Genomic DNA, 24,031 nt, shown 5'->3' on the forward strand with positions numbered 1-24,031 from the left:
TCCGAAAGAAGTCCTGTCTTCAGTTCCACGATTCCTCTTCTGAGGAAGAAACTGAAGCGGACGGAGATGAAGTCTTCCTAGAGGAAAGAACTGTTCGAGCAAGGAAAGTGTCCCTAATAGGCTCAACCATTCCCTCACCGAAGTACGTACTTTCCTAAGAAAGAGAGACTTTCTCTAAGCCTCTCGTTAGTCTCTCTTGAGAAGGAAACACTCGAAAACCCCGAGAATCCATCCGAATCCCCAGATAGACCAAGTTCTGGCTGGGGATCAGTTGGGACTTCTCGCAGGTTCACGAGCAATCCTAAGGTCTTTATCAGGTTTTAGTGTCAAAGCAAGGTCCTCCAAACACTGTTTTCTCTGACTTTGCTCTGATGAGCCAGTCGTCCAGGTACAGAGAGATACTGATACCTTTCAGGTGAAGCCATCTCGCCACATTTTTCATAAGGCTCGTGAAGACCTGAGGAGCCGTAGAAAGGCCGAAACACAAGGCTCTGAAATGGAAGATCCTTCCCCCTCGTCATGAAACGGAGGTACTTCTTCGACGAAGGATGAATCGGGACGTGAAAATAGGCATCCTGGAGATCCAGAGACACCATCCAATCCCTTGGCGAAGAGCCGCAAGGACTGATGCAGAAGTCTCCATGGAGAAACTTCTGTTTCTGAACAAACTTGTTCAGAGCGCTGACATCTAGAACTGGTCTCCAGCCCCCCGAGAGGCTTTCGCAACCAAGAAAAGGCGATTGTAAAACCCTGGGGGGCTTTGATCCAGCACTAGCTCTATTGCTCTCTTGTCCCACATTTGATCCACCATTCGTTGAAGAGTATCTTTCAACACAGGGTCCTTGTAATTGGCGGACAATTCCCGCGGAGTTGACGTCAGGGAGGATTGTCCAGGAAAGGAATGAGGTATCCTTTCTGTAGAACAGACATTGACCAAGCGTCTGTATCGATGAGAGTCCAGGCTTCCGCAAACCCCCGGAGCCTGGCACCTACCTGGTGTTTGGGGAGGAACGTCACTTCACTTTCCCCTTGTTAAAGGGACGGAAAGAAGCTCTACCTCTCTTCTCAGTCGCTTTCCATTTTAGAGGGAGCTCTAGAGGGAGGACCTCCTCGAAAGGGCTGCAGAGGCGTTGTAACTTTCTTCTCTCCCACCCGCCATCACTGGTCTCTTTTTCCTGGACAATTGAAGGAGAAGATCCTGTGTCGCTTTCTCCGTCAGCGAACGGGAAATGTCCCTCATCAACAGCGAAGGGAACAGAAAGTCAGACCTGGGAGGGAATAACAAAGCTGCCCTTTGCGAATGCGAAACTGCTTTCGTCAGAAAAGCGCTAAAAACCAGATCTCTTCTTCAAGAGACCGGCTCCAAATAAAGAAGAAGATTACTTCCCTGAGCCGTCCTGTACCGCCTTGTCAATGCACGACAAGATCGCAAGGAGTACGTCACGATCGATCCTTCTGAGGCATGGGCTTCTTGGCCATCACCCCAAGGGACCAATCCAGGAAGTTGAGACTTCCAAAATATGAAAAAGTCCCTTGAGGAGATGATCCAACTCCGAAAGACCCAAGTTATTCTAGCCGTATGAAGGCTATGTCTCCTGGATGTCTACCAGGACTGGAAAAGTCAGCTTCAGCCGAAGCTGGAGAGTGAGCCCCATATTCTCCCCAGTCTGGTACCAAATACCTCTCTTGCCCATAAGTCTAGCGGGAGGCATGCAGAACACCGTTCTAACTAACTCCTTTTTGGTTAGCATCCAGCTATCCAGAGACTGAAGAGCTCTCTTCATAGAAATCGTCGGCCTCATCTTCAGAAAAGCCGACGACTTTGGCGTCCTTGGGGCATGAAAAAGTGAGCGAGGAGAAGGAGGAGCGGCAGGGGTCAAGGCATCTCCGTATTCCTGAGAAGGAGAGCTGTCAAAACTTTATAGTTAGACAGCCCTTCTCTGCCGTGAGTCTCTGTCTTCTGAGTCCTCTTCCAAGATAGGATCAGAAGGAGAATTCAATTCTCGTTCTGGGTCTTCCTGCCCAATTACTCTCTCTGCGGGAGACAAACTCCTGATTGGAGAGGGGCTAAGAGCATGTACAGAGCCCCTATGAAACAAATCAGACGTCTCGCGCCTGGTTAGCTCCTTGCGCTTGGCTGACGCCTCGCGCCTGGCTGGCGCCTCGCGCCTGGCTGGCGCCTCGCGCCTGGCTGGCGCCTCGCGCCTGACTGGTGCCTCGCGCCTCTCTGAAACCTCGCGCCTGGCTGGCGCCTCACGCCTTTCTGGCGCTATATCCTTATTTGGATGACGCTTGTCTGGCGCCTCGCGCCTGGCTGCCTCCTCGCGCTTGGCTGGCGCCTCGCGCTTGGCTGACGCTGCTGGCTTGGCAGACGTATCACGTCTGGCTAAATCCTCACGCCTGTAAAGTTGCTCGCGCTTATCTGGCGCTTCAATCCTATAAGACGCTTCTCGTCTGGAAGAAAACTCGCGCTTGACTGGTGCCTCGCGCTTGTCTGGCGCCTCGCGCTTATCTGGCGCTTCATATTCGTTGTATGAGTCTCTATCGGAAGAGATCTCACGCCTATAATACGCCTCACGTCCCACAGGAGCCTCACTCCTGGCGGGAGAAGGAAGACGAGACTTCTTGACAGGAAGCCTCACGTCTTTCCTACAAGGAGGATCCTTCGAAAGGACTCCTACCAAGGCGGATAACTGTTCTTGTACAGCCAAAATAATCCTCTTGGAAGCTTCTCCGGCGTCTTCTTCAAACAGGAGGGAGACCTCGAAGGATTTTTGTCCAAGCCAGGGGACGTCAAAACCCTCTTAGCTTTCCTTGATCGAGGGAGGCGCTTCTTCCGAAAAACCGTTCGGGGCTTTGAATCCAAAACATAGGTTCTTTCCAGTGCCTTTTCAGGGGCCTGGAAAGGTCCGAATCCTTCCACCCTCGTTTAGGAGAGGGAGAGGCGGACGAAGAGAAGCACTCTCTGAGGACGCTTTTCCTATAGCGGTCCTGAGCAGTCCTGTCTAACTACCAGAGCCTGCTGAAGGGACGCCTGACCGGGGGGAATTCTCCACAACCTCCGTACGGCTTTCGACTTTTCTTCTCCTCTGGGCTTGGGAGTTGAAAGAGTCTAGGCCTGGGAGCGTCGCAGAGACGGTCAGCGCCCCCTCCACAACACTGGGGGCACTCACTTCACTAAAATAATCACTTTCACAATCCTTACCTTTCATGGCAGCCATTTTGGATTTCATCCTATGAGTGTAGCTTTCAGATCAGCAATTTCCGAGGCCGAATCTGAATGTAAAGCCAGTGAGGGCCCGGGGCCCTGATACAGAATTAGAATCAAATGCATAGTTTAAAGAAGAGTTAGAATCATTAAAAGGCTCAATAGGCCTTGTACTACCGCACCCTTAGATGCAGCCCTTCTGACTCTATCCCTCTCTAACTTCTTCAAGTAAGAAGTTGAGTCTTCCATTCCTCAACATTCAACCTCTCACATTCATGACAGGTGTTAGAAATGATATTGTCATGTTACAATAAAGTTTTTATACATACTTACCTGACAGATATATCTTAGCTATAGACTCCGTCGTCTCCGACAGAATTTCAAATTTCGCGGGCACACGCTACAGGTAGGTCAGGTGATCTACCGCCCTGCCCTGGTGGCAGGACTAGGAACCATCCCCGTTTTCTAATCAGAATTCTTCTCTTCCACCTGTCTCCTGCGGGGAGGCTGGGTGGGCCATTAATCGTATATATCTGTCAGGTAAGTATGTATAAAACTTTATTGTAACATGACAATATCATTTTTATACATTCACTTCCCTGCCAGATTAATATACTTAGTCTGATTAGCACCCATTGGTGGTGGGTAAGAGACAGCTAACTACTGAAATAGACAGGTAAACAACATATGTTGTAGGTATTAATAAACCTTGGTTCCTACCTTATTAGGCTGAAGACTTCGCGGGCTACTGCCTTGGAGTCTGTTAGCCCCTCAAGAGCCTCAGCGAGATAATGATCTATGGCTAAGAGTTCTTGTGGGTCTGCCAATGGGGTCTTTTAATTCACTTACTCGGCAGAGCCTAAAGGCCTTTGTCATTGGGTGCTATTCCACTAACATGACAATACACCTTGTTCAAGGAGCACAAAACCGATCCCAATCCACCTGATCCTAACATCCATGTTAGTTCTAAGATTGTAAGGAGTTATCCCCGAACTCCTTACAAACAACCAAAAAACCTCGAAACATAATTACACTTTCATTACAAAATATACAAAAAAAAAAAAATTTTTGTACTCCCCATTACTAGTCATACATACCCTTGATCCCCTACCAGCAATGACACTCTGCTCCCGTGCGACAGTAGTGAGCTTTGCTACTAGAAAACCAAGCACATATCTGACAAGAGGGTTTATGTACGATAAAAAACACAAAATTAAGGATCAGTCTTTGCTCCAAGACCCAGTACTGTATCTGCTGATGCAAAAGGACCTAGCGAGAAGCACTTCTCATAGGTCACTCTTACATCCTTCAGATAATGAGATGCAAACACTGAATTGCACCTCCAATATGTAGTCTCAATGATATTCTTTAGAGACATATTCTTTTGGAACGCCAAAGACGTTGCTACTGACCCTCACTTCATGAGTCTTGACCTTTAGAAGACCGAAGGATTCCTCCGAGCAGTTCTTGTGAGCGTCCGTAATAACGCTTCTCACAAAGAAAGCCAAGGCGTTCTTGGACATGAGTCTTTTGGGGTTCTTCACCGCACACCAAAGACCTTGTTGACAAGCTCCATCTGTCTCTTCCTCTCTAAATAGAATTTAAGAGCTCTCACTGGACAGAGAGATCTCTCTATCTCTCTGCCTACAAGGTTAGATAGGCCTTTTACCTCAAAACTTCTGGGCCAAGGTTTTGATGGGTTTTCGTTCTTTGCCAGAAACATTGTCTGGAAAGAACAGGATGGCAGCATCTCCTTTAAAACCCCACCGTGGAATCCAGAGCGTGTAATTCGCTCGTCCTCTTGGCTGTAGCGAGAGCCACTAGGAACAGCATTTCCTAGGTTGACGTCGCGGAAGGACGCCAGATGTAAAGGCTCGAATTTATCCGATGAAAGGAATTTCAGGACCACGTTCTAGATTCCAACTAGGTGTTCTAGGAGTAGCTGCTTTCGAAGTCTCAAAAGATCTAATTAGATCGTGTAGATCTTTGTCGTTAGCAATGTCCAGGCCTCGATTCCTGAATACTGAAGACAGCATGCTTCTGTATCCTTTTATTGTCGAGACAGATAGGTGTGATTCCTCTCTCAGAAAGAGGAGGAAATCGGCAATATTCACTATAGAGGTACTGGAGGAGGACTTGCTTCGACCCTTACACCTCCTAAAGACTTCCCACTTTGACTGGTATACTCTTCTCGTCGAAGCTCGCGGCTCTAGCGATAGAGCCCGCGCCTTGCGAGAAAAGCCTCTCGCTCTGACAAGTCTTTCGATAGTCGAAAGGCAGTCAGAGCGAGACCTGGGAGGGTTGTGATGAAACCTCTCGAAGTGTGGTTGTCTGAGTAGATCGTGTCTGTTTGGAAGCGATCTGGGGAAGTCCACTATCCACTCCCAGTACCTCCGTGAACCATTCCTGGGCTGGCCAAAATGGGGCTATGAGTGTCAACTTCGTGCTCTTCGAAGCTACGAACTTCCTGAGCACTTCCCCCAGGATTTTGAACGGGGGAAAGGCGTATGCGTCCACACCCGACCAATCCATGAGAAACGCGTCTATTGCGAAGGCTCTCGGATCTTCCACTAGAGAGCAAAAGATCTCTATTCTTTTGGAGAGGAACGTCGCAAACAGGTCTATGTGAGGTCTCCCCCACAGGGACCAAAGACTTCGACCACACTTCTTCGTGTAGAGTCCATTCTGTGGGAAGGACCTGATTTCTCCTGCTCAGCCTGTCCGCTCTCACATTCTTGATCCCTTGAACAAAACCACCTTGTGAGGAGAGTTATGCCTCTTTTCTTCCGTCCAGGTTAACAGGTGTCTTGTCAACTGATAGAGGGAGAAAGAGTGTGCGTGCCATCCTTGCTTGCGTATGTAAGCCAGAGCCGTGGTGTTGTCCGAGTTTATCTGTATCACCCCGTCTCTGACTATCTCTTCGAAGAACTTTAAGGCTAGGTGTATGGCCACAAGTTCCTTGCAATTGATGTGCCAGGACACCTGTTCCTTTGTCCAGGTGCCTGACACCTCCCTTGCTCCTAGCGTCGCTCCCCATCCCGACTCCGAAGCGTCGGTAAATAACACTTGGTCTGGGTTCTGCAGAGCAAGCGATACGCCTTCGTTCTTTTGAAGCGGAGGGATCCACCACTTCAGATGATCTTTTACTTCTTGTGGAAGTTGGAAGATGTCCGAGAGTTGACCCGTCTTCCAACTCCACACCTCTGAGGAAAAACTGAAGAGGGCGAAGGTGAAGTCTCCCTAGCGAGAAGAACTTTTCCAATGAGGACAGGGTCCCTAAAAGGCTCAGGAAATCCCTCGCTGAGCTGTTCTTTCTCTCTAAGAAGCTCGAGATTCTCGACAAACCTAGAGCGATTCTTTCTCGCGAAGGATATACCCGAAAACCCCGAGAATCCATCTGAATCCCCAATAGACCAAGTTCTGGCTGGGGATCAGTTGTGACTTCTCGAGGTTGACGAGCAACCCTAGCGAATCTATCATGTTCCTTGTTTACTTCTAAGTCCTCCAAGCACTGAATCTTCGACTTGGCCCTGATCAGCCAGTCGTCCAAGTAGAGGGAGATGTTCATCCCTCTAGTGAAGCCATCTTGCTACATTCGCCATCAGGTTGGTGAATACTTGTGGGGCTGTAGACAGACCGAAGCACAGAGCCCTGAACTGAAAGATCTTGTCTCCTATCACAAAGCGAAGATATTTCTTTGACAAATGGTGAATGGGAACGTGGAAATATGCGTCTTGCAGGTCCAGAGAGACCATCCAATCTCCTGGGACGAAGAGCCGACATTACAGAGGGCGGACGTCTCCATGCGAAAACTTCTTTTTCTTGTACGAAGCGATTCAGAGCGCTTACGTCCAGAACTGGCCTCCACCCCCCCGATGCCTTTGGTACTAGAAAAAGGCGATTGTAAAATCCCGGGAGTGTGGATCCTGCACAAGTTTGATGGCCTCTTTTTCCCACATTTGCTCCACCATTTGAAGGAGAGTCTTTCTCATTAACGGGTCTCTGTACCTCGCTGACAGTTCCCGAGGCGTAGATGTTAGGGGCGGGCTGTCGTCGAAGGGGATTACATATCCCTTCTTCAGGACCGACACTGACCAAGGGTCGGCTCCCCTTTTTGCCCATACTCCTGCAAAGTTCAGGAGTCTGGCGCCCATTGGTGCTTGGAGGAGCAACAAGTTCACTTTGATTTCTTGAAGGGCCTAAATGAAGACCTTCCTCTCTTTTCAGAGCTCTTCTTTCTGGCAGGGGGACGAGCCGCTGCACCTCCACGAAAGGGCTGCTGAGGAGGACGAGATTCCTTCTTAATCGTCGACACTACAGGGCGTACTTTCTTGGACGTTTTGCGTTAGTAGGTCTTGTGTCGCCTTCCTCAGTTAGCGAGCGAGATATATCCTTCACTAACTGAGAATGGAAACAGATGATCTGATAGAGCGAACAGTAAGGCAGTCCTCTGGCTCGGAGAAACCCCTTTCGATAATAGGGATCCATAAACTGATCTCTTTTTCAGGAGACCAGCACCAAAAAGGGAAGCCACTTCACCCGAACCGTCCTGTAACTGCCTTGTCCATGCAGGACAGGACGCTATGGAGAATTTCTGGGTTTTTCAGAACTCTGGATCCTTAGATTTGTTGGCCAGAACTCCGAGTGACCAATCCAGAAAATTGAACACCTCTAAAGTGACAAAAAGTCCCTTAGAAAGTGGTTCAACTCTGAAGTGCTCCACTTCGCTCTGACCGATCCTAAGGAGTGACGTCTAGAGGCCTCCACTAAATTGGAAAAGTCGGCATCGCAGAGGCAGGTAGAGAAAGACCCATAGTCTCTCCTGTCCCATACCAAATACCTCTCTTCCCGTCCCGCAATCTGAAGGAGGCATGCAGAATACCGTCTTTCCTAACTCCTTCTTCTTGTCCATCCAAGATCTAAAGAATGGAGTGCCTTCTTCTTAGATATCGCAGGCTTCATTTTTAAAAAAGGCCGACGATTTAGCCGTAGCTGAGCTCGAAAAGAGCGAAAACAGGAGAAGGAGGAGCCGCCGGACTAAGAGAATCTCCAAACTCTTGAAGTAGTAATGAGGCTAAGACTTTTATAACTAGAAAGTCCCTCATTAGCAGGAGGTTTCGTCATCAGACAACTCGTCTAACCCTCGATCAGACGAAGGAGAAAGTTCACGTTTGGAGGGAGAGTCCTTCCAAGACCTCCTATAATCTGAAGGAGAGGAGCTCCTATTTGGAGAAGAGTCATAACCTCCAGGAACGAGTCCCGGGACGCTTGCCTCTGGAACTCTTGACTCCTGCCTCTTCTTGAATCCTGCCTCCTGCCTCCTGCCTCCATGCCTACTGCCTCCCTGTCTGCCTCCTGGCTCCTGCCTCCTGCCTGGAATGCCTCTACTCCTGACTCCTTGCCTCCTGACTCCGGACTCCTGCCTCCTGCCATCTGGTGGCTCCTGGCTCCTGCTCTTGGCTCTGCCTCCTGCCTCTTGCCTCCTGGCTCTTGCCTCCTGGCTCTTGCCTCTTGCCTGGATGCCTCTACACTCCTGGCTCTGGGCTCCTGCCTCCTGGTTGACTCCTCACTCCTGGCTCTTGGCTCCTGCCTCCTGGGTGATCCTCACTCCTGGCCGGTGCCAGACGTCTGATCGTTTCATCCAGGTTCGTACCGGAAACCTCACCTCGAGTAGGAGTATCGATCCTGGAGGCAGATACCTCCATACGTCTGGAGGATCTTTTAATTTAATAGGAAGGGAAGTGTCTTTCCTTCTAGGAGGCTCCTTTGACAGGACTCCTACAAACGACGAATCTGTTTCCTGCATCGCCATCATGAACCTCTTTGTAGCCTCCTCTTTATCCTCTTCGGGAGGAGGGGAAGGAGGAGGGAGGAGTCCATAGCCTCCACCTCCTGCCTCCTTCTCATCTGGTTGAAAGAATGGCTCTTCTTGCCTTCTTCACTCCCGATGGAGACTCCTCAGGGAAGTTTTCAGGGCTCGAGTCAATATTCGGAGCCTTCCAACTCCTCTTGAGAGGCCGAGATCGATCTGAATCTCTCCAATCACGTCTCGGTGATGAAGATCCCGACGACGAGAAACACTCACGTAGGACGCTTTTACAATAGCGGTCCTTGGCAGTCTGGGGTGTCACAGAAACCGCCGAAGGGACACCTGATCGGTGGGGATTCTCCACAACCTCCTTTCGGCTTTCGACATTCCTTCTCCTCTGGGCATGTGAGCTTGGAAGAGGTCTAGACCTAGGAGCGTTGCTGAGCCGACCAGATGCCCCCTACCACTACACTGGGGACACTCATATCATGTCCACTGAAAAATCACTAGCCTTACCTTGTATGGCAGCCATTTTGTTTTCATCAACTTGAAGGCTGCTTTTAGATCCGCAAGTTCTTTTGCTGGATCTACAGGTTTCTGCAATAGGAGAAGGGGCTGCAATGGAAGGAGAATTAGTAGCATACTTACCCTTGGGGAAGATCCCAAGCTTGGAATTAGTTCAGATCTGAACTACTTAAACTTTCTATGAGAAGCCTTCCTCACTCTTTCTCTTTCTAACTTTTTTAAATAATTAGTTAGATTCTTCCATTCGTTCTCACTCAAGTTCTCACATTCCTTACAAGTATTAGTAAAGAACATTCATACTCCCTGCCCACCTCTTGCATACCGTGTGAGGGTCTACCGAAGCTTTCGGCAACCTCACCTTACAGCCTACATTCACACAACGTCTCACAACCATACCAGAGTCAGACATTATTAAAGAAAATTCCAAAATCAAGTCCACAAAACAGTCCACAAAAGCGTATGCCAATCCAACAATCCAGATACGTCACCAAAAGTCGGTAAAGAAGATCAATTGCCGGTGAAAAAGAAAAACCAATCGAGAGGAACCAACAACAATGTTGATGGTCCGGGCGACAGAAGAATTCTGATTAGAAAACGGGGATGGTTCCTAGTCCTGCCACCCAGGGCAGGGCGGTAGATCACCTGACCTACCTGTAGCGTGTGCCGCGAAATTTGAAATTCTGTCGTAGAACGACGGAGTCTATAGCTAAGTATATATCTGGCAGGGAAGTGAATGTATAAAAATAGAACAGTCAAAACCTCTACATTTGCGGCATACAGTGTGAGGATCAACCGAAGCCTTCGGTATCCTCACCTTACAGCCTACATCACACACACTCTCACACAACACTTGAATCAGACATTCTTGAAGAAAAATCAAAAGCAAGTCCAAATCCAGTCCACAGTAGCGAATGCCAAAAACAACGATCCAGGTACGTCACCAAAAAGTCCAAAAAAGAGATGATCAATTGTCTAGAAAAGCGAATTCCAGTCAGGAGGTAGCAGCAACGATGTTGATACCACCGGCGACAGAAAAAATATGATAGAAAAACGGGAATGGTTTCCCTAGTCCTGCCACCCAGGGAGGCAGGCCGGTAGATCACCTGACCTACCTGTAGCGAGTGGCGCGAAATTTGAATTTCTGTCGGGGACGACGGAGTCTTAGCTATGTATATATCTGACAGGTAAGTTGATTGTATGAAATTCAGGAGTTTGGCAAGTGTTTGTGGTGTTTTGTTGGATTGCATTGTGTATTTGATATAAGAGTGACTTTGTGCATAGCCATGAACGCAAATGCAAAAAATAAAATTATTGATTTACTTGCAGTTTTATTATTAAGTGTAAGGGTACAAAAGAACTTAATTCAGAGATACATTCTTTTCGTAAATTATCAAAGCTGGGTTTAACAAAGGCGATTCTATATCCTGTTTTTTTTATACATACGTCGCCTAAAAGGGAAACAATTGGTCTGTTTACGTTTCTTCACCATTCACAAACAGCCGCTAATAACAATACGTAATGTACGATAATTATCGTTCATAAGACTGAATTGTTCTAAACCGTTACAAATAGCTTTGTGTGCTGCCTCACTTGATGATTGCTGAGATTTTGTTATAAAAGCATGGGGGAACATGAAAGTAAAAAGTCTCATAAAATAATTTAAAAAATACCATGGATGGTACAGATGATTTGTATGACAGCGATAATGAAGCTGAAGTCGACCCTCCAGAATCAGACTGGAATCCCTATGATGGTGGCATATGTGATGAATCTTGTGATATGTATAAGAAACTTTTAATAAAAGATTATCCTAAATGTCATTACTACTGTAATTACACTATCATTGAAATTTCACAAAGGTTACCAAAAGATAAAGGTTACTGTGAGCGCCACCGCAACTCGATGTTTACAGTTTCTCAGTTGGGATCGCATAGATATTCATGTATGTTGATGGTTATTACACCGAGGCCAAGGCTGGCCTACTGATACACATCTTAGAATTCAAGGTTTGATTTTTAGAATTGCAGTATAAGCCGACCCCCAATTTTTAGGGTTGAATTTTAGGATTAAAAGGTCGTCTTGTACGTGGAAATATATCGTATGTTTAGAAGGAAATCCTTTTGCACAGATATTCTAAAATTGAATGATAAGTATATCAATATTCTATAATAAAATACCAGTCAGGTTAGGCTATTAATCATGCTATATAGAAATGCTGTTCAATACAACTACGTAAGTTGGCTCCAGGGTACTGAATCATGTGGAGTATACTCGTACAGTAAGACTCTTCATTACTCATCGAGATGCTTCAACTGTATGTTATGTTGAAGTGTCCCCAGTAGCAGCTAATTAAGTAGAGAGTAGTACATACAGGGGAATGGGAATGCACACCCCAAGAGTGTGTGGTGAACTATAAGACAAGAGGGAAGCGGTGTGGTCATGGACAGACAGACCATCCTTGTGCTGGTGTGTAACAAGAGGGTATCTGTCATAAGCATAACAAATGTTGGCATGTGCAAAATTCAGAGACCAAGCAAGTGCCAAACAAGCTAGCAATCCTGCGCTGATATGCTACCCACAAGAACTCTCATGCCCCTCACAAACCCTTTGTTCTTGTTTTGTCACATACTTTAATGTGGAAAAACAAATTCCAAAATGAGTCAACAATCATACAATGGGAAACTTAGCAAAGAGTGCAGCAAGATGCCTACCATGGAAAAAGTACCTGGAGAGAGTAAGTAAATGAAGAAGTGAGAGCTGGTAACCATCAGTTAACTATAGTTACCAAATTCAATAACTACTTCCAGCTCACAGTGAAGGATGTTCTTGTTAGAAAAGGCAATGGTTTGTATTTCTGTAAGAAAAAATGGCTCATGAAAGTGCAGTGATCCTAAGAGGGAAAATAAAGGCTGCAGAACAAAACATTGTGCTGACGAAACAAACATCACATAAATCACTTACTGGTGCCATATGGGGAGTTGAAACACTCTGGAAGAGCCACGACTTCAGCACCATTTCCTGCAGCTTCCTTTACTTTCTGAAGAGCCCTTGATATGTTCTCTGCTTTCTTCATGCCTACACTTAGCTGGATGAGTGCCAATCGCAGTTCTGGTAATTCATATTCAGAAGTTTATGTTGGTTTCAGTTGGAATAACAAGAATTTGGTTAGAGAATACTGGATAAAAACTGAAATCTTACATCAAAGGATAATCATGTTTCAGAGGCAAGCTGATGACTGAACACTATGGCTAAGTAACTAAAAGCTCTCATTGTCATGGAAAATTACCCATTTAAATGAAGGCCGAGCTGGTCTTTCACGCACAAAGTTATGAAATTCATTTCTAAGAATGAGCGTCACCTACAATAGTATACCCTACAAACACCCTGTAAGCAATACTAACGCTTCTTATCTTATCTACATTTCTTCATCTCCTAGCTTCTTTAAATTTGTCTACTCTTCAATAACAATTATAATTGCATATGTTAGTGAATTACCATGAAAAGTTTTGTAGTTACATGGACAGAAGAAAAAAATGGATGAAAAATACTACAAGGCTGCAAAGGTCCATTAGTACTGCCTACCAGTACTAAGCAAAGCACACTGGATGTGTCATCCTCTACAGGAACAACTGACTTAAAAACTAATTAGGATGATTATAAAAACATTCTCTTAGAATCTCTGCAAATTATAAATGCCACAGCTGCAGAACACATAATATCTTGAATTACCCTGGAAGAAATGGCAACCAAGATTATCAAACTGAATAACAAGAAAGCAATGAATCATTACAAGAAGATATCATTGCAATACTTACTTGATGCTGCCATCTTTGATAACTAATTGTGAGTGTGGAACTTCCTGAAGCACTGTAAAGAATAAAAAGCATGACATTACTGATACCATTTCATGAAAGGAGTCAATACTAGTAGAATAGACAGTTATAGGCATTTTAGTTTATGGGGTACTGGGTATTTGGCAGTTTATAAGCATTTTTGAGGGATTCTTGCATATCTGCATTTTTTTGCATTTCCGTGGCAGGTTCTGGAAAAACCTATTATGTACCATGTAAAAGTGAGGGAGTATTTTATAGTATTTCCATATTACTATTGTGAAATAGCAGTTCTGTTGCTTGTCAGCATCTGTTCACACTTTTAGCACCAAAGGTCCTATGCTTCATTGATGTTGTTGATCATACAATTTAAAACACCATGCACCCTTGCTTCATGTTGTATTGAAAAAAAACTTTTTTGGCATATTTTCCAAATTAAATAAACTTTTACATCATGTGAGATGCCCTCAGTATATATCCTAGACAATAAAATATTTGGTGGCATGCTAAGACTAAAGCAAATATTTTGACTGTTAAGATCCTCCATAGTTTTCTTGTTTATATTGCAGTTTATTAATGTAAATAGTAAGTGCATACCTATTTTTGTTTTTTTTTTCTGTTTATTATTCCAGATTGTTTAACAAGCATCAAAGGCCCTAAAATTGTAACAAGTTTTTTTTCAGAAGAAAATGCTCACGTGAAATCGTAGTTTCCTTGGAAAAGTCATGGGTGGAAGTCATTGTTTAGGATTTTTGCAAAGAAAGTGCCCCAGCGTCTATGGGTACAAGTGGTGTGCGGATTTAGCACATGGAATGGGAAGTTTATTGGCACAAGCGACTCCGCAAACATCAAGAAGGCGTCAATCTTCTAAATATTCGTAGTTGTAAGTAAAAATTTCGAAAGCGTCATGGAGGTAGTGTGCACTGCATAGACCCAGACGTTTCATTACCACTGTTTAATCTTAAAATAATACCTTAATTTTTAACTTTGGAAAGTAGAGGTCTTGAGCTCCTTCTCTCACTACCAACAACTCTGTTACTGATGACCATCTCCGGTGTCAGGACGTGTTAAAGTACCTACTTTTTGGGAGGGTGGCTTCAAACGCGGTGGAAACTGAATCAGCTAGTCCAGTCGGTTGTTCCGCCAAGCTACATCTGAAGCAGGTATACCTAGGCTATAGCTATTACCAAACTTTTCAATATTGAATTACCTTTCAATACCTAAGATTACAAACTAGCCTACTAACTGCAGTTAGCCTACCTTGGTAGCCTACTAAAAAAGTACTACGGTTCATGCTTCTTCAGTGACTTAAAACCACCATAACAGCCTATTTACAAAATCTAAAAAACCATACTAGCTCATTGCCTAGCCAGTTAACTAAGGTGCTTGCTCGCAACTAGGTACCTACTACCTAGGTAGTACCTATACCTAAGTCACCTGTAGTTAGGGAGCCTCATTAGGATGTGCCTCCAGCAGTTAGGTGACAATTGACAGCACCTGGCCTACCGCTTCACAGATGATAATTTGATCGTAGATCGCAGTAATCTTGAATAATTGAAGCTCTGGATTGAGGAACAAAAGCATAAAGCAATAATGCACCCTTGGAAACCGTGGCCTTTACAAACCTGTTGTTGCTATTCGAAGACCGGGGGCCGGGTGGCGACTGGCTAGCGAGTATCGTGCGTCTGGCAACCTCGTTTTGTTTACAATAATCAGCTGATCATATTCCCTCCCGGACCTGCAGGCAGTGAAGTTGTACTATAACTCGTACAATTCGAGACTTAATTAGTATCTCTCATTCTCCTACTGTTCACAAAACACATATTTACGTTTTGTAAGTTCTAAAATGCATGAATTCGTGAAACCCTGGCTTTGTTTTTTGCGTTTGAAAGACCAACTGCCGAATGCTTGATATTATGTCCTTTTAAATAAAATTGATATTTATAACATATTTTCGTGATCTTGCATCAGTGCATGACTTAAAAAATATTTTCTTTTGTTATCTCACTTCTTACTGCCCCTTGTGCAATGAGTACAATCACAATGCAAGTTCGTTCCAAAGTTAAAAAATTTGATGTACTAGTTTTTTTAACATTTGTTGCCTTAAAACTCTGACAATGGCATTGTGTTTTCTTTCTAGATATAAGAGAATCAACGCAAAATCCAATTTATTCTTATCATAAATCTTAAAAATGAACGTATAAGCTGCCTTTTCCCCCTGAGTGTTGAATGATCTATCGCCCTGCGTGCCTCGTATTCTAACACCCGAACTCGCTCAACAATTTTAAAGTAAGTTGCGCGCTGTTGTGTATTAATAATGAGTTGTAAGTTGCTAGACCCAGTTAGTTATTTTTATTAAAAAGAATTATCGATTATGGGTTATCGTTCATTTCGAGTTGGCCGGAAACAGAACTAACAAGCAGTAGGCGAGAGAGCGCAGCTCTTAAGCACTGCAGGTTAAATGAAAAACAACTAAGAACCGATGCAGTCTAGAAACTTAGAATCTGGTGATTATCCTCGTCTTTGGAAAGATATCCATTCCTTAAATCCCAAAACTAAAAAGCTATCACAGAGAGTAGTGGAAGCAGTCGGAGACGAAGCTATCTCAAGTATGTGGGGCGATCACTTCAACAATATCCTGAATTGCATAAATGATCAAGCTTCCCGAAGGAATGTAGATAACCTCCTTAATGACAACATTCAATTTCATTTTGCAGACCGTATTACACCAGGTAACATCCGAGATGCCATAAACAGCCTACCTAATAATAAATCGCCGGGCTGTGATGGCCTTCCCGCAGAGGCTTTCAAATTCTGCCATCCGATCATTTACATTTTGCTAGCTGCCCTATTCAATGCGTGCATAATTCACCGGCTTCTTCTAGACTCCCTACTCTTAGTTCACTTGATACCATTAATCAAAAACAAGCTAAAGGATGCAGCTGACCCTGGCAACTACCGGCCGATTGCAATCACAACGATCGCATCGAAGATACTTGAGTCGGTTCTTCTGGTGAGACTTCTCCCCTTTCTACACAGCGCACATATAAGGAGGCAGGATGCAACCCAGAACCCCCAAACACTATAAATACCACCCAGTCGAATTGGAGGACTGCGATAGATAAAATAATAATAATAATAATAATAATAATAATAATAATAATAATAATAATAATAATAATAATAATAATAAAGGTAGTAAAATACACGCAGATTTTTATGCAAGAATATTATTTAAGCCATTATGAGAAATAATAATGACATAGTAATGATAAAAATATGCAAAAGTACAGCTGAAAGTTGTACCTTAAGTTTAAAATGACATAAAATCTCCCCAAAAAATCGTAGTTAGATTTATGTTACAAAGATGTTCTTAGCAGAAATCCCATGTTGAAATGCACTGGATTCCCATAAAAATGCTGTTAAAAATTTGATTCAAGATAAATAGAGATAATTTAAGAAGCTATAATAAGAAATTATGAAAACTAGAACTCGAGTAGGGAGCCCTGAAGGCGATAACTCATAACTCACGAAGCTTGAGGTTAACCATCAAAGGGTAACTATACTCTGTTTTTTTTTTTTTTTTTTTTTTTTTTTTTTTTTTTTTCATCTGTCCATCCGCCTGTAGTGTTTGCGTATGGTAACACTGCGTCCCGGGCTTTAGATAGTTACGCTATGTGTAAGTTTTAGGTAAATAAAAGGATATCTGGGTGTACATTTGCAGCTGAAAATTGTTTTAATAATTAACTGTATGCGAAATACGCCGTTAATATTCGAAATAGGATATTTTTATTATTGTTGAATGTAAGCTGTGTTACCATACGCAAACACCACAGGCGGATGGACAGATGGAAAAAACAGTGTATAGGTATCTATGGAAAGTCTGCTATATAAACGTTATCGTTAATTGCATTTCAAAGTCTTCCAACATCAAACTGCTAATAGTATGATAAACGATACAATGCGAAATTATCTTTATTTAGAGTAAGAGGTGAGAAGACATGGTTTTATTAAGCCTAGTATTGGAGAAAACTATCGAATTTGGTGCTGAAATCGTCAATTTCGGAAAAAGTAATAATGCAATTTCGTTTGAATATGAAATTATGATATTTTGAAAATAAATCTTATATTGGGTTATATTTAATGATATAAGCTTTTATCTGCCGGAAGAAGTTTTCTTTTATTTCAATACTTTTGTTTGTATGGTGTTTTTACGTTGCATGAAACCAGTGGTTATTCAGCAACGGGACCAACGCCTTTACGTGACTTCCGAACCACGTCGAGAGTAAACTTCTATCACCAGAAATACACATGTCTGATCCCTCAATTGAATGACCGAGAATCGAACTCGCAGGCACCCAAGTGCCAAGCAAAGACCATACCAACCACGCCACTGAGGCGCTTCAATACTTTTGGCTCTCGATGGTAAGACAGTAACGTCACAGGAGCAAATTTGTCCAACATTTACCATTATCTCGTAGCCATATATCACACAAGCATGTCACGCTAATAATGGTGAAGCTGAATTCGTGCATATTCGTGCTCAAATGCAAACGCCTTTATAACCGACCAAACTTTACTTTTTTGAAAAAGAAACCCACAAAATCACTGTGTAGAACGTGTTTAATTATAAGTATTTACATTTTATTTTACTCCACACTCTAGTACTTTCAGGCCCTATCTGTGGCCCATTTTCAAGAGATGTGTAGGTTGTTAGCCTGGGTCAAGGCCGACAACCTACAAATCTCTTGAAAATGGGCCACAGATAGGGCCTGAAAGTACTCGAGTGTGGAGTAAAATAAAATGTAAATACTTATAATTAAACGTTATACACAGTGATTTTGTGGGTTTCTTTTTCAATCTTCAGAAGAAAACTGAAAGGAGTTTTTGTTCGATTCACGTTTTTCGTCTTTCTCGGCTCCTTTCTGCAAACTTTGGGTTGTAAATCACACTAACAGTCAAAAGAAAATTAGGTCGGACAGTTGAAATTGGTCTCTGATGAGCTGGAATATTCTTGAAGCATTTATTGCGCTTCTGGTTAGTCACCGTTTTTTAGTTTTTTGAAAAGAAAGCTATATTGTGCCTTCTTTGTCTGTCCGTCGGCAATTTTCTGTCAGGACTTTTTTCTGTCCGCCCTCAGATCTTAAGAACTACTGAGGCTAAAGGGCTGCAAATTGCTATGTTGATCAGATACCCTCCAATCTCTCTACCCTCAGTATTTTTCTATGTTATTTAAGGTTAAAGTTACCCATAATCGTGCGTCTGGTAACGATATAGGCCGTTTCATGGACCGCGGCTCATAAAGCATTATACCGAGACGACCGAAAGACAATTATTTTCGGTGTCCTTACAGAAAGCTCGATTGTGCCGAAGAAACTTCGGCGCATTTTTTGCTTGTTTTGTTTTGCGCCTGATCAGTTTCCAACGCCATTTGGTCAAGCAAACAACGGAGCACTGACAAAAGGTTACGGCATCAGGAAGCAGTGATTCCAAAACAATGAAACTGTATTAGCACTTTTATAGACGGTTATGTATACCATATTGAAATTCAAATACATGCAAGTATTTGTAACATAAATGGAAATTTTAATGTACATTGACGTGCAGAGGTCTTCGTCTTTATCTGAGCGTTTTTAAGAGCAAAGAATTTTATTTATTTATGTAATTTTAGTTTTCTGTAAAAGAAATCTGTCCGTCCGTCTGCACTTAATCTGTCTGCCCTCAGATCTTAAAATCTATTGAGGCTAGAGGGCTGCAAATTAGTATGTTGATTATCCACTCTCCACTCATCAAACAAACCAAATCTCTACCCTCAGAAGTTTTCATTTTATCAAAGGTTAAAATTAGCCATAATCGTGCTACAGGACAGGCCCCCACCTGGCCGTGGTTGAAAATTTCATGGGCCACGGCTCATACAGCCTTATACAATTTATAGAAAATTCTATTGTGCTGAAGAAACTTCGGCGCGTTTCTTACTTGTTCATTGTATAAACAACTGTGATTCTATTTAGCACGAGGGCCAGAAAAATCTTTTGATAAGCGTTTTATTCCACTGCATAAGAGTTCACTGAATAGCTGAAAAATAATGTACAATACGAATTTCATTCTTGTTTCCTTATTTGACTGCATATCTAGGATGAATCCAACGTTGGGATCTTTCATCATTTTTTTTTTTTTTAGAGAGAGAATGATATTGAACTGTTGTTTCATAAATGGACATTAAAAATCGTGTTTTAAATTAACCTGGTCTGAAGATGCCTTAGAACTTTTCTGAACCTAAAGGCGAGATACTACACTGCTCCCAATCTAGTTCGCATTCTGAATGAAATTAAATACAGACAGGCATAAATAAACACACACACACACACACACACACACACACACACACATATATATATATATATATATATATATATATATATATATATATATATAATATATATATATATATATATATAAAACGTGTGTGTTTAATGATCTATCCATTTTATAATGACATTATTGAGGTTTTCAAGAGAAATACCAATTCAACTGAGAACAGCATACGTCCAGAATGCATTAATATTTGGGTAGGAGTTTTGTCAACCCCGATCAGGATTCCGAACTTGTGCAGGCTGGTACGTGGAAATCATCCATTCAACATACGTACTATAATGCTCTGCTGGTGTTTGTTGTGTAGTACTATGTGTCCGTGATAACAAGGATCCAAACAGCGCCATCTGAACAGCGATACTGCAGGGTTGCCGCGAAGTCCGCACATCACCGAGAAACTAGCTCCGCACCGGGAGTTGTAGTGTTAATTGCCAAACAATGTTATTTTACTACACTAACTAGACTAAATAGTCACCCTGCTTATATTATATTAACCGTATCTTTACCAGTATATGAGTTGGGTTTACTAATTAAACCTTTTTAGAGTTAGAGTTTCCCCTTTCCGAAATTCAGTTGCTTCATATCTTCTGAAACATTACGTAACTGTAATGATAGTCAAATTTAGAATCCACGGTCCAGATATAACAGGTCAGTCAGACAGCTCCCCAATTTTAAGCCTCTTCTGTGCACCTACGTCATCTGAGGGAGCGTGGTGGTGAGAACCATTAAGACCGTAGGTCTAACACACCGTCAAGAGACCTTTATTTTTTTACTTATTGTACGATATGTTCTTCGGCCATGCGCTGCCGAGCATGCATCCGTTATTGGCAATTCTGTATACGCTGTTGCGAGTCAGTTGGCTCCCGAGTATCCTGTAATAAAGTCCAGTCTCCAGGACGTTGTGTCATTGCAAACCCAACATGGCGCAGTGAGTAGGATAAGGACCAACCATGCCCCAGATACGTCGACCACCCCAGGCCACGCCGAGGCGTGCCTCACCTGCAATGCCAAGGGCCTTGTCACAGGCCGTCATGCAAGCACAGACGTTATTTGCAGACCAGCAGCGTGCCATCCGTTCCCTTCAGGATGCCCTTCCCGGTTCAGGAGCACGTGCCGGTAAAGTTCCTGTCTCTGCTGCCCCTGAGAAGTGTGAGGCGGTAATGTCTTCGGCAGCGTTCAGATCCTGGAGACGTTCGATGACGTATTGGATTCACCTTAACAAGTTCCCGCCGCAGGATGTTGTCCTGCACATTAGGCTCAACTGTGTACCGGCGTTGCAACGTGCACTGGACGCTCGGTATTCAGATGCCAAATGGAATGCCCTCGCCCCAGACGCGGCTCTGGACGCCATCGGGAATATTGTGTTGCGGTCGTCGAATCAGGCAGTTCAGTGGTCTGAATTCTTTGCCCTCGCACAAGGCCGCGAGGAATTAGTGAGCGACTATTTTTCGAGGTGTGCTCAGAAGGCCACCGACTGTGATTTTGAGTGTCCCAAATGCGGGGAGTGTTTAATAGAGTACATGCTGTTGCGGCAAAATAAATGGTAGGACCCTCAGTGGACCCTGTATTAAAGAGGCATGTTTTTTCAGACATGTGAGACATTTAAGAGTGTAGATGCCCTTCAGGCACTGTGCTGCACTTTCGAAGCTGCACGCCAAGATGTCGAAAGTATCCCACGCGTCGCTATCAGTGAGAGGGGGTCTGCTGGCGCCTCGAGTGATGACGTCACAGGCATTGATGACGTAGAGCCAGACGTTCGCGGTGTTGCGCGGCAATTCCAATGTGAAGCGTTGCGGAAATTGTGGGGGGCGCCATCCCTTTGGTCGAGCGTCGTGCCCAGCAAGAGGTATAACGTGCCACGGGTGCCAAAAGGTAGGGCACTTTCAGAAATGCTGCAGGAATACGAAGAAAGCGCCGCTTGCCTCGAGTTTAGCGATTGTTGCAGACACGCACCTCTCCCCCACCCCACGATCAAGGCTTGTGTTTCCCATAGAAACTCGTCGTAGCAGACACAGGAGCACAGATCTGCGTTGCCGGACCCACGATTCTCTCAAGACTGCAAATAAATTCACTGGAGTTGCAGCCGCGAGCAGGTCTGAGGGACGTAGCTAATCTCCGAGTGAGATGTCTTGGATCAACGACATGCTTCATTGATATAGGTGGGCGACGCACGAAGCAGGAGGTTTACTTTGTGCCGACGGCCAAGAACTTCTATATATCGCTGAATGCTTGTAAGGAGCTGGGAATAGTACCCCCTGACTTCCCTCACCCTACCATCTCGTTGCATCAGCTGATGTGCTTAATGAAGACGTCGCACGGCCTAACTCCCCTAAGACAATGAAGCCAGCCACCTTACCCATCCCGCCTGTGGAGGAGAATATACCGAGACTTGAGGAGTGGTTATTACGGCATTTCTCTTCAACAACCTTTAATACAACCAGGGAACCGTTACCTGTCATGACGGGCAAGCAGCACCACATCCATTTGTTGCCTGATGCCGTGCCTTATGCCTGTCACACGCCCGCGACAATCCCTAAGCATTGGGAAGAGAGGTCAAGGCTCAACTTGACGAGGACGTTCGGAAGGGCGTGATAGAACCAGTCCCAGTGGGGGATGCAACGGAATGGTGTGCAAGGATGGTCCGTTGTCGCCAAAAGAAGACGGGTCACCTCGCCGCACAGTAGACTTCCAGCGCCTCACCCCGCCCCTTTCTTGCGGGAAACTCAATCTACACCGGCACTCCCCCCCCTTCAACATGATTTAAGCATCCCCATTCATACTACAAGAATACGGCGGCGCCCACTGGGGTTTCCATCAAGTGGAAATTGGACGAAGACAGCCGCCCGCTTACGACCTTTATCACTCCATGGGGACGATACCGTTATCGTAGAACACCCATGGGCCACTGTTCGGCGTCGGACGCCTACACAAAAAGGTTTGATGATGCCCTGCAAGACATCACCAGAAAGCATAAATGCGTTGACGACACTTTGCTATACGATCACAGCATTGAAGAGGCGTTCTGGCATGTATATGAATTCCTGTCAACGTGTGCCTCTGCAGGTATCACACTCAAGCCCGAGAAGTTTAAATTCTGCAAGAGAGAGGTCACTTTCGTCGGTTATTACCTGGGGATGGGAGTCATACAAACCCGCAGACGAACGACTAGACGCCATTCGTAACTTCCATATGCCAGAGAAGCCTTCCATCACGGATATTAGGTCGTGGTTCGGGTTCGTGAATCAGTTAGCGCCCTTCCTTGCAACGGCGCCCATCATGGAGCCCTTTAGGGACCTCCTCAGAAAGCCCACTGGAAAAAACGTTTACTGGGATAGTCAGCTACGTGACAAACTCCGGCAGGCACAGGAGGTCATCTGTCAATTAGCCAAGGACGGCTTGGCATATTACGACAAAAACACGCCCTACGACGATAATGACGGATTGGAGTAAAGAAGGTATCGGGTTCGTAGTCCTTCAGCAGTATTGTATTTGTCAGTCAGCTGACAGCCCTTTTGTTGCAAGGGCGGCTGGCGCCTTGCCCTGTGTGGTAGTCGACACCAACCTCACCTCCTCTGAAGCTGGGTATGCCCCCGTAGAAGGAGAAGCCCTGGCAGTTACCTGGTGCTTGCGGAAGGCCAGGCTGTTCCTACTTGGGTGTCCTAATCTCACCATCATCACGGACCACCGTCCTCTCGTCAAGCTGCTGGGTGACAGAGCCCTTAAGGACGTCATCAACCCGAGATTATTCAACCTGAAAGAGAAGACACTCCAGTTCAAGTTCCAACATGAAAAATAACCTGCCCGGAAAAAGGAACACTGCCGCGGATTTTCTTTCAAGGTACCCGACCATGCGAGCACCCCGCGAAGCTTCCGACGTGGATTTGGAGGACGACATTCAAGTGGCAGTGGCATGTGCAACCGTGGCCGCCTTGGAACCGGATATCATTGTGTTGGATGAAGACTGCGTCAGGAGCGCCGCATCTAACGACCCTGTATATCAGCTCTTGCTTGCAAGGGTTGCAGCGGGCGACTGGCCCCAACAGAAGTCGCAAGAACTCGCCTGCCTTCGCCCCTTCTTCAGCGTTCGGGACCGGCTAGCCATCAACCAGGATCTGGTGACATACTCAGTGGACCAAGGATGTGTTCGCTTGGTTATACCCGAAGATTTACGCCGCCAGGTAGCCGCTAACCTACACGCAGGACACCAAGGCCTCGACTCGATGCTTAGAAGGGCCAGGCAGTCGGCCTATTGGCCGGAATAGAAGGGGACCTTCAGCATTGCCGCGC

The 24,031-nt window shown here is 44.7% G+C and overlaps 1 long non-coding RNA gene across 2 annotated transcripts; it reads right to left on the reverse strand.

The window, feature by feature from the left end:
- Nucleotides 1-12,508: 12,508 nt before the first annotated feature.
- On the reverse strand, nt 12,509-15,087 carry LOC135206283 (uncharacterized). 2 transcript variants are annotated; one of them, XR_010312723.1, is made up of 3 exons: nt 14,998-15,087; nt 13,358-13,409; nt 12,509-12,650 (listed from the first exon to the last, which is right to left on the reverse strand). It is a non-coding gene; the product is annotated as an uncharacterized LOC135206283 (long non-coding RNA). The 2 variants fall into 2 exon arrangements; XR_010312724.1 differs by having other exon boundaries at nt 14,879-15,013.
- Between the last annotated feature and the right edge of the window lie 8,944 nt (nt 15,088-24,031).

This window comes from Macrobrachium nipponense, chromosome 29, assembly GCF_015104395.2.
Source record: "Macrobrachium nipponense isolate FS-2020 chromosome 29, ASM1510439v2, whole genome shotgun sequence".
NCBI lineage: Eukaryota > Metazoa > Arthropoda > Malacostraca > Decapoda > Palaemonidae > Macrobrachium > Macrobrachium nipponense.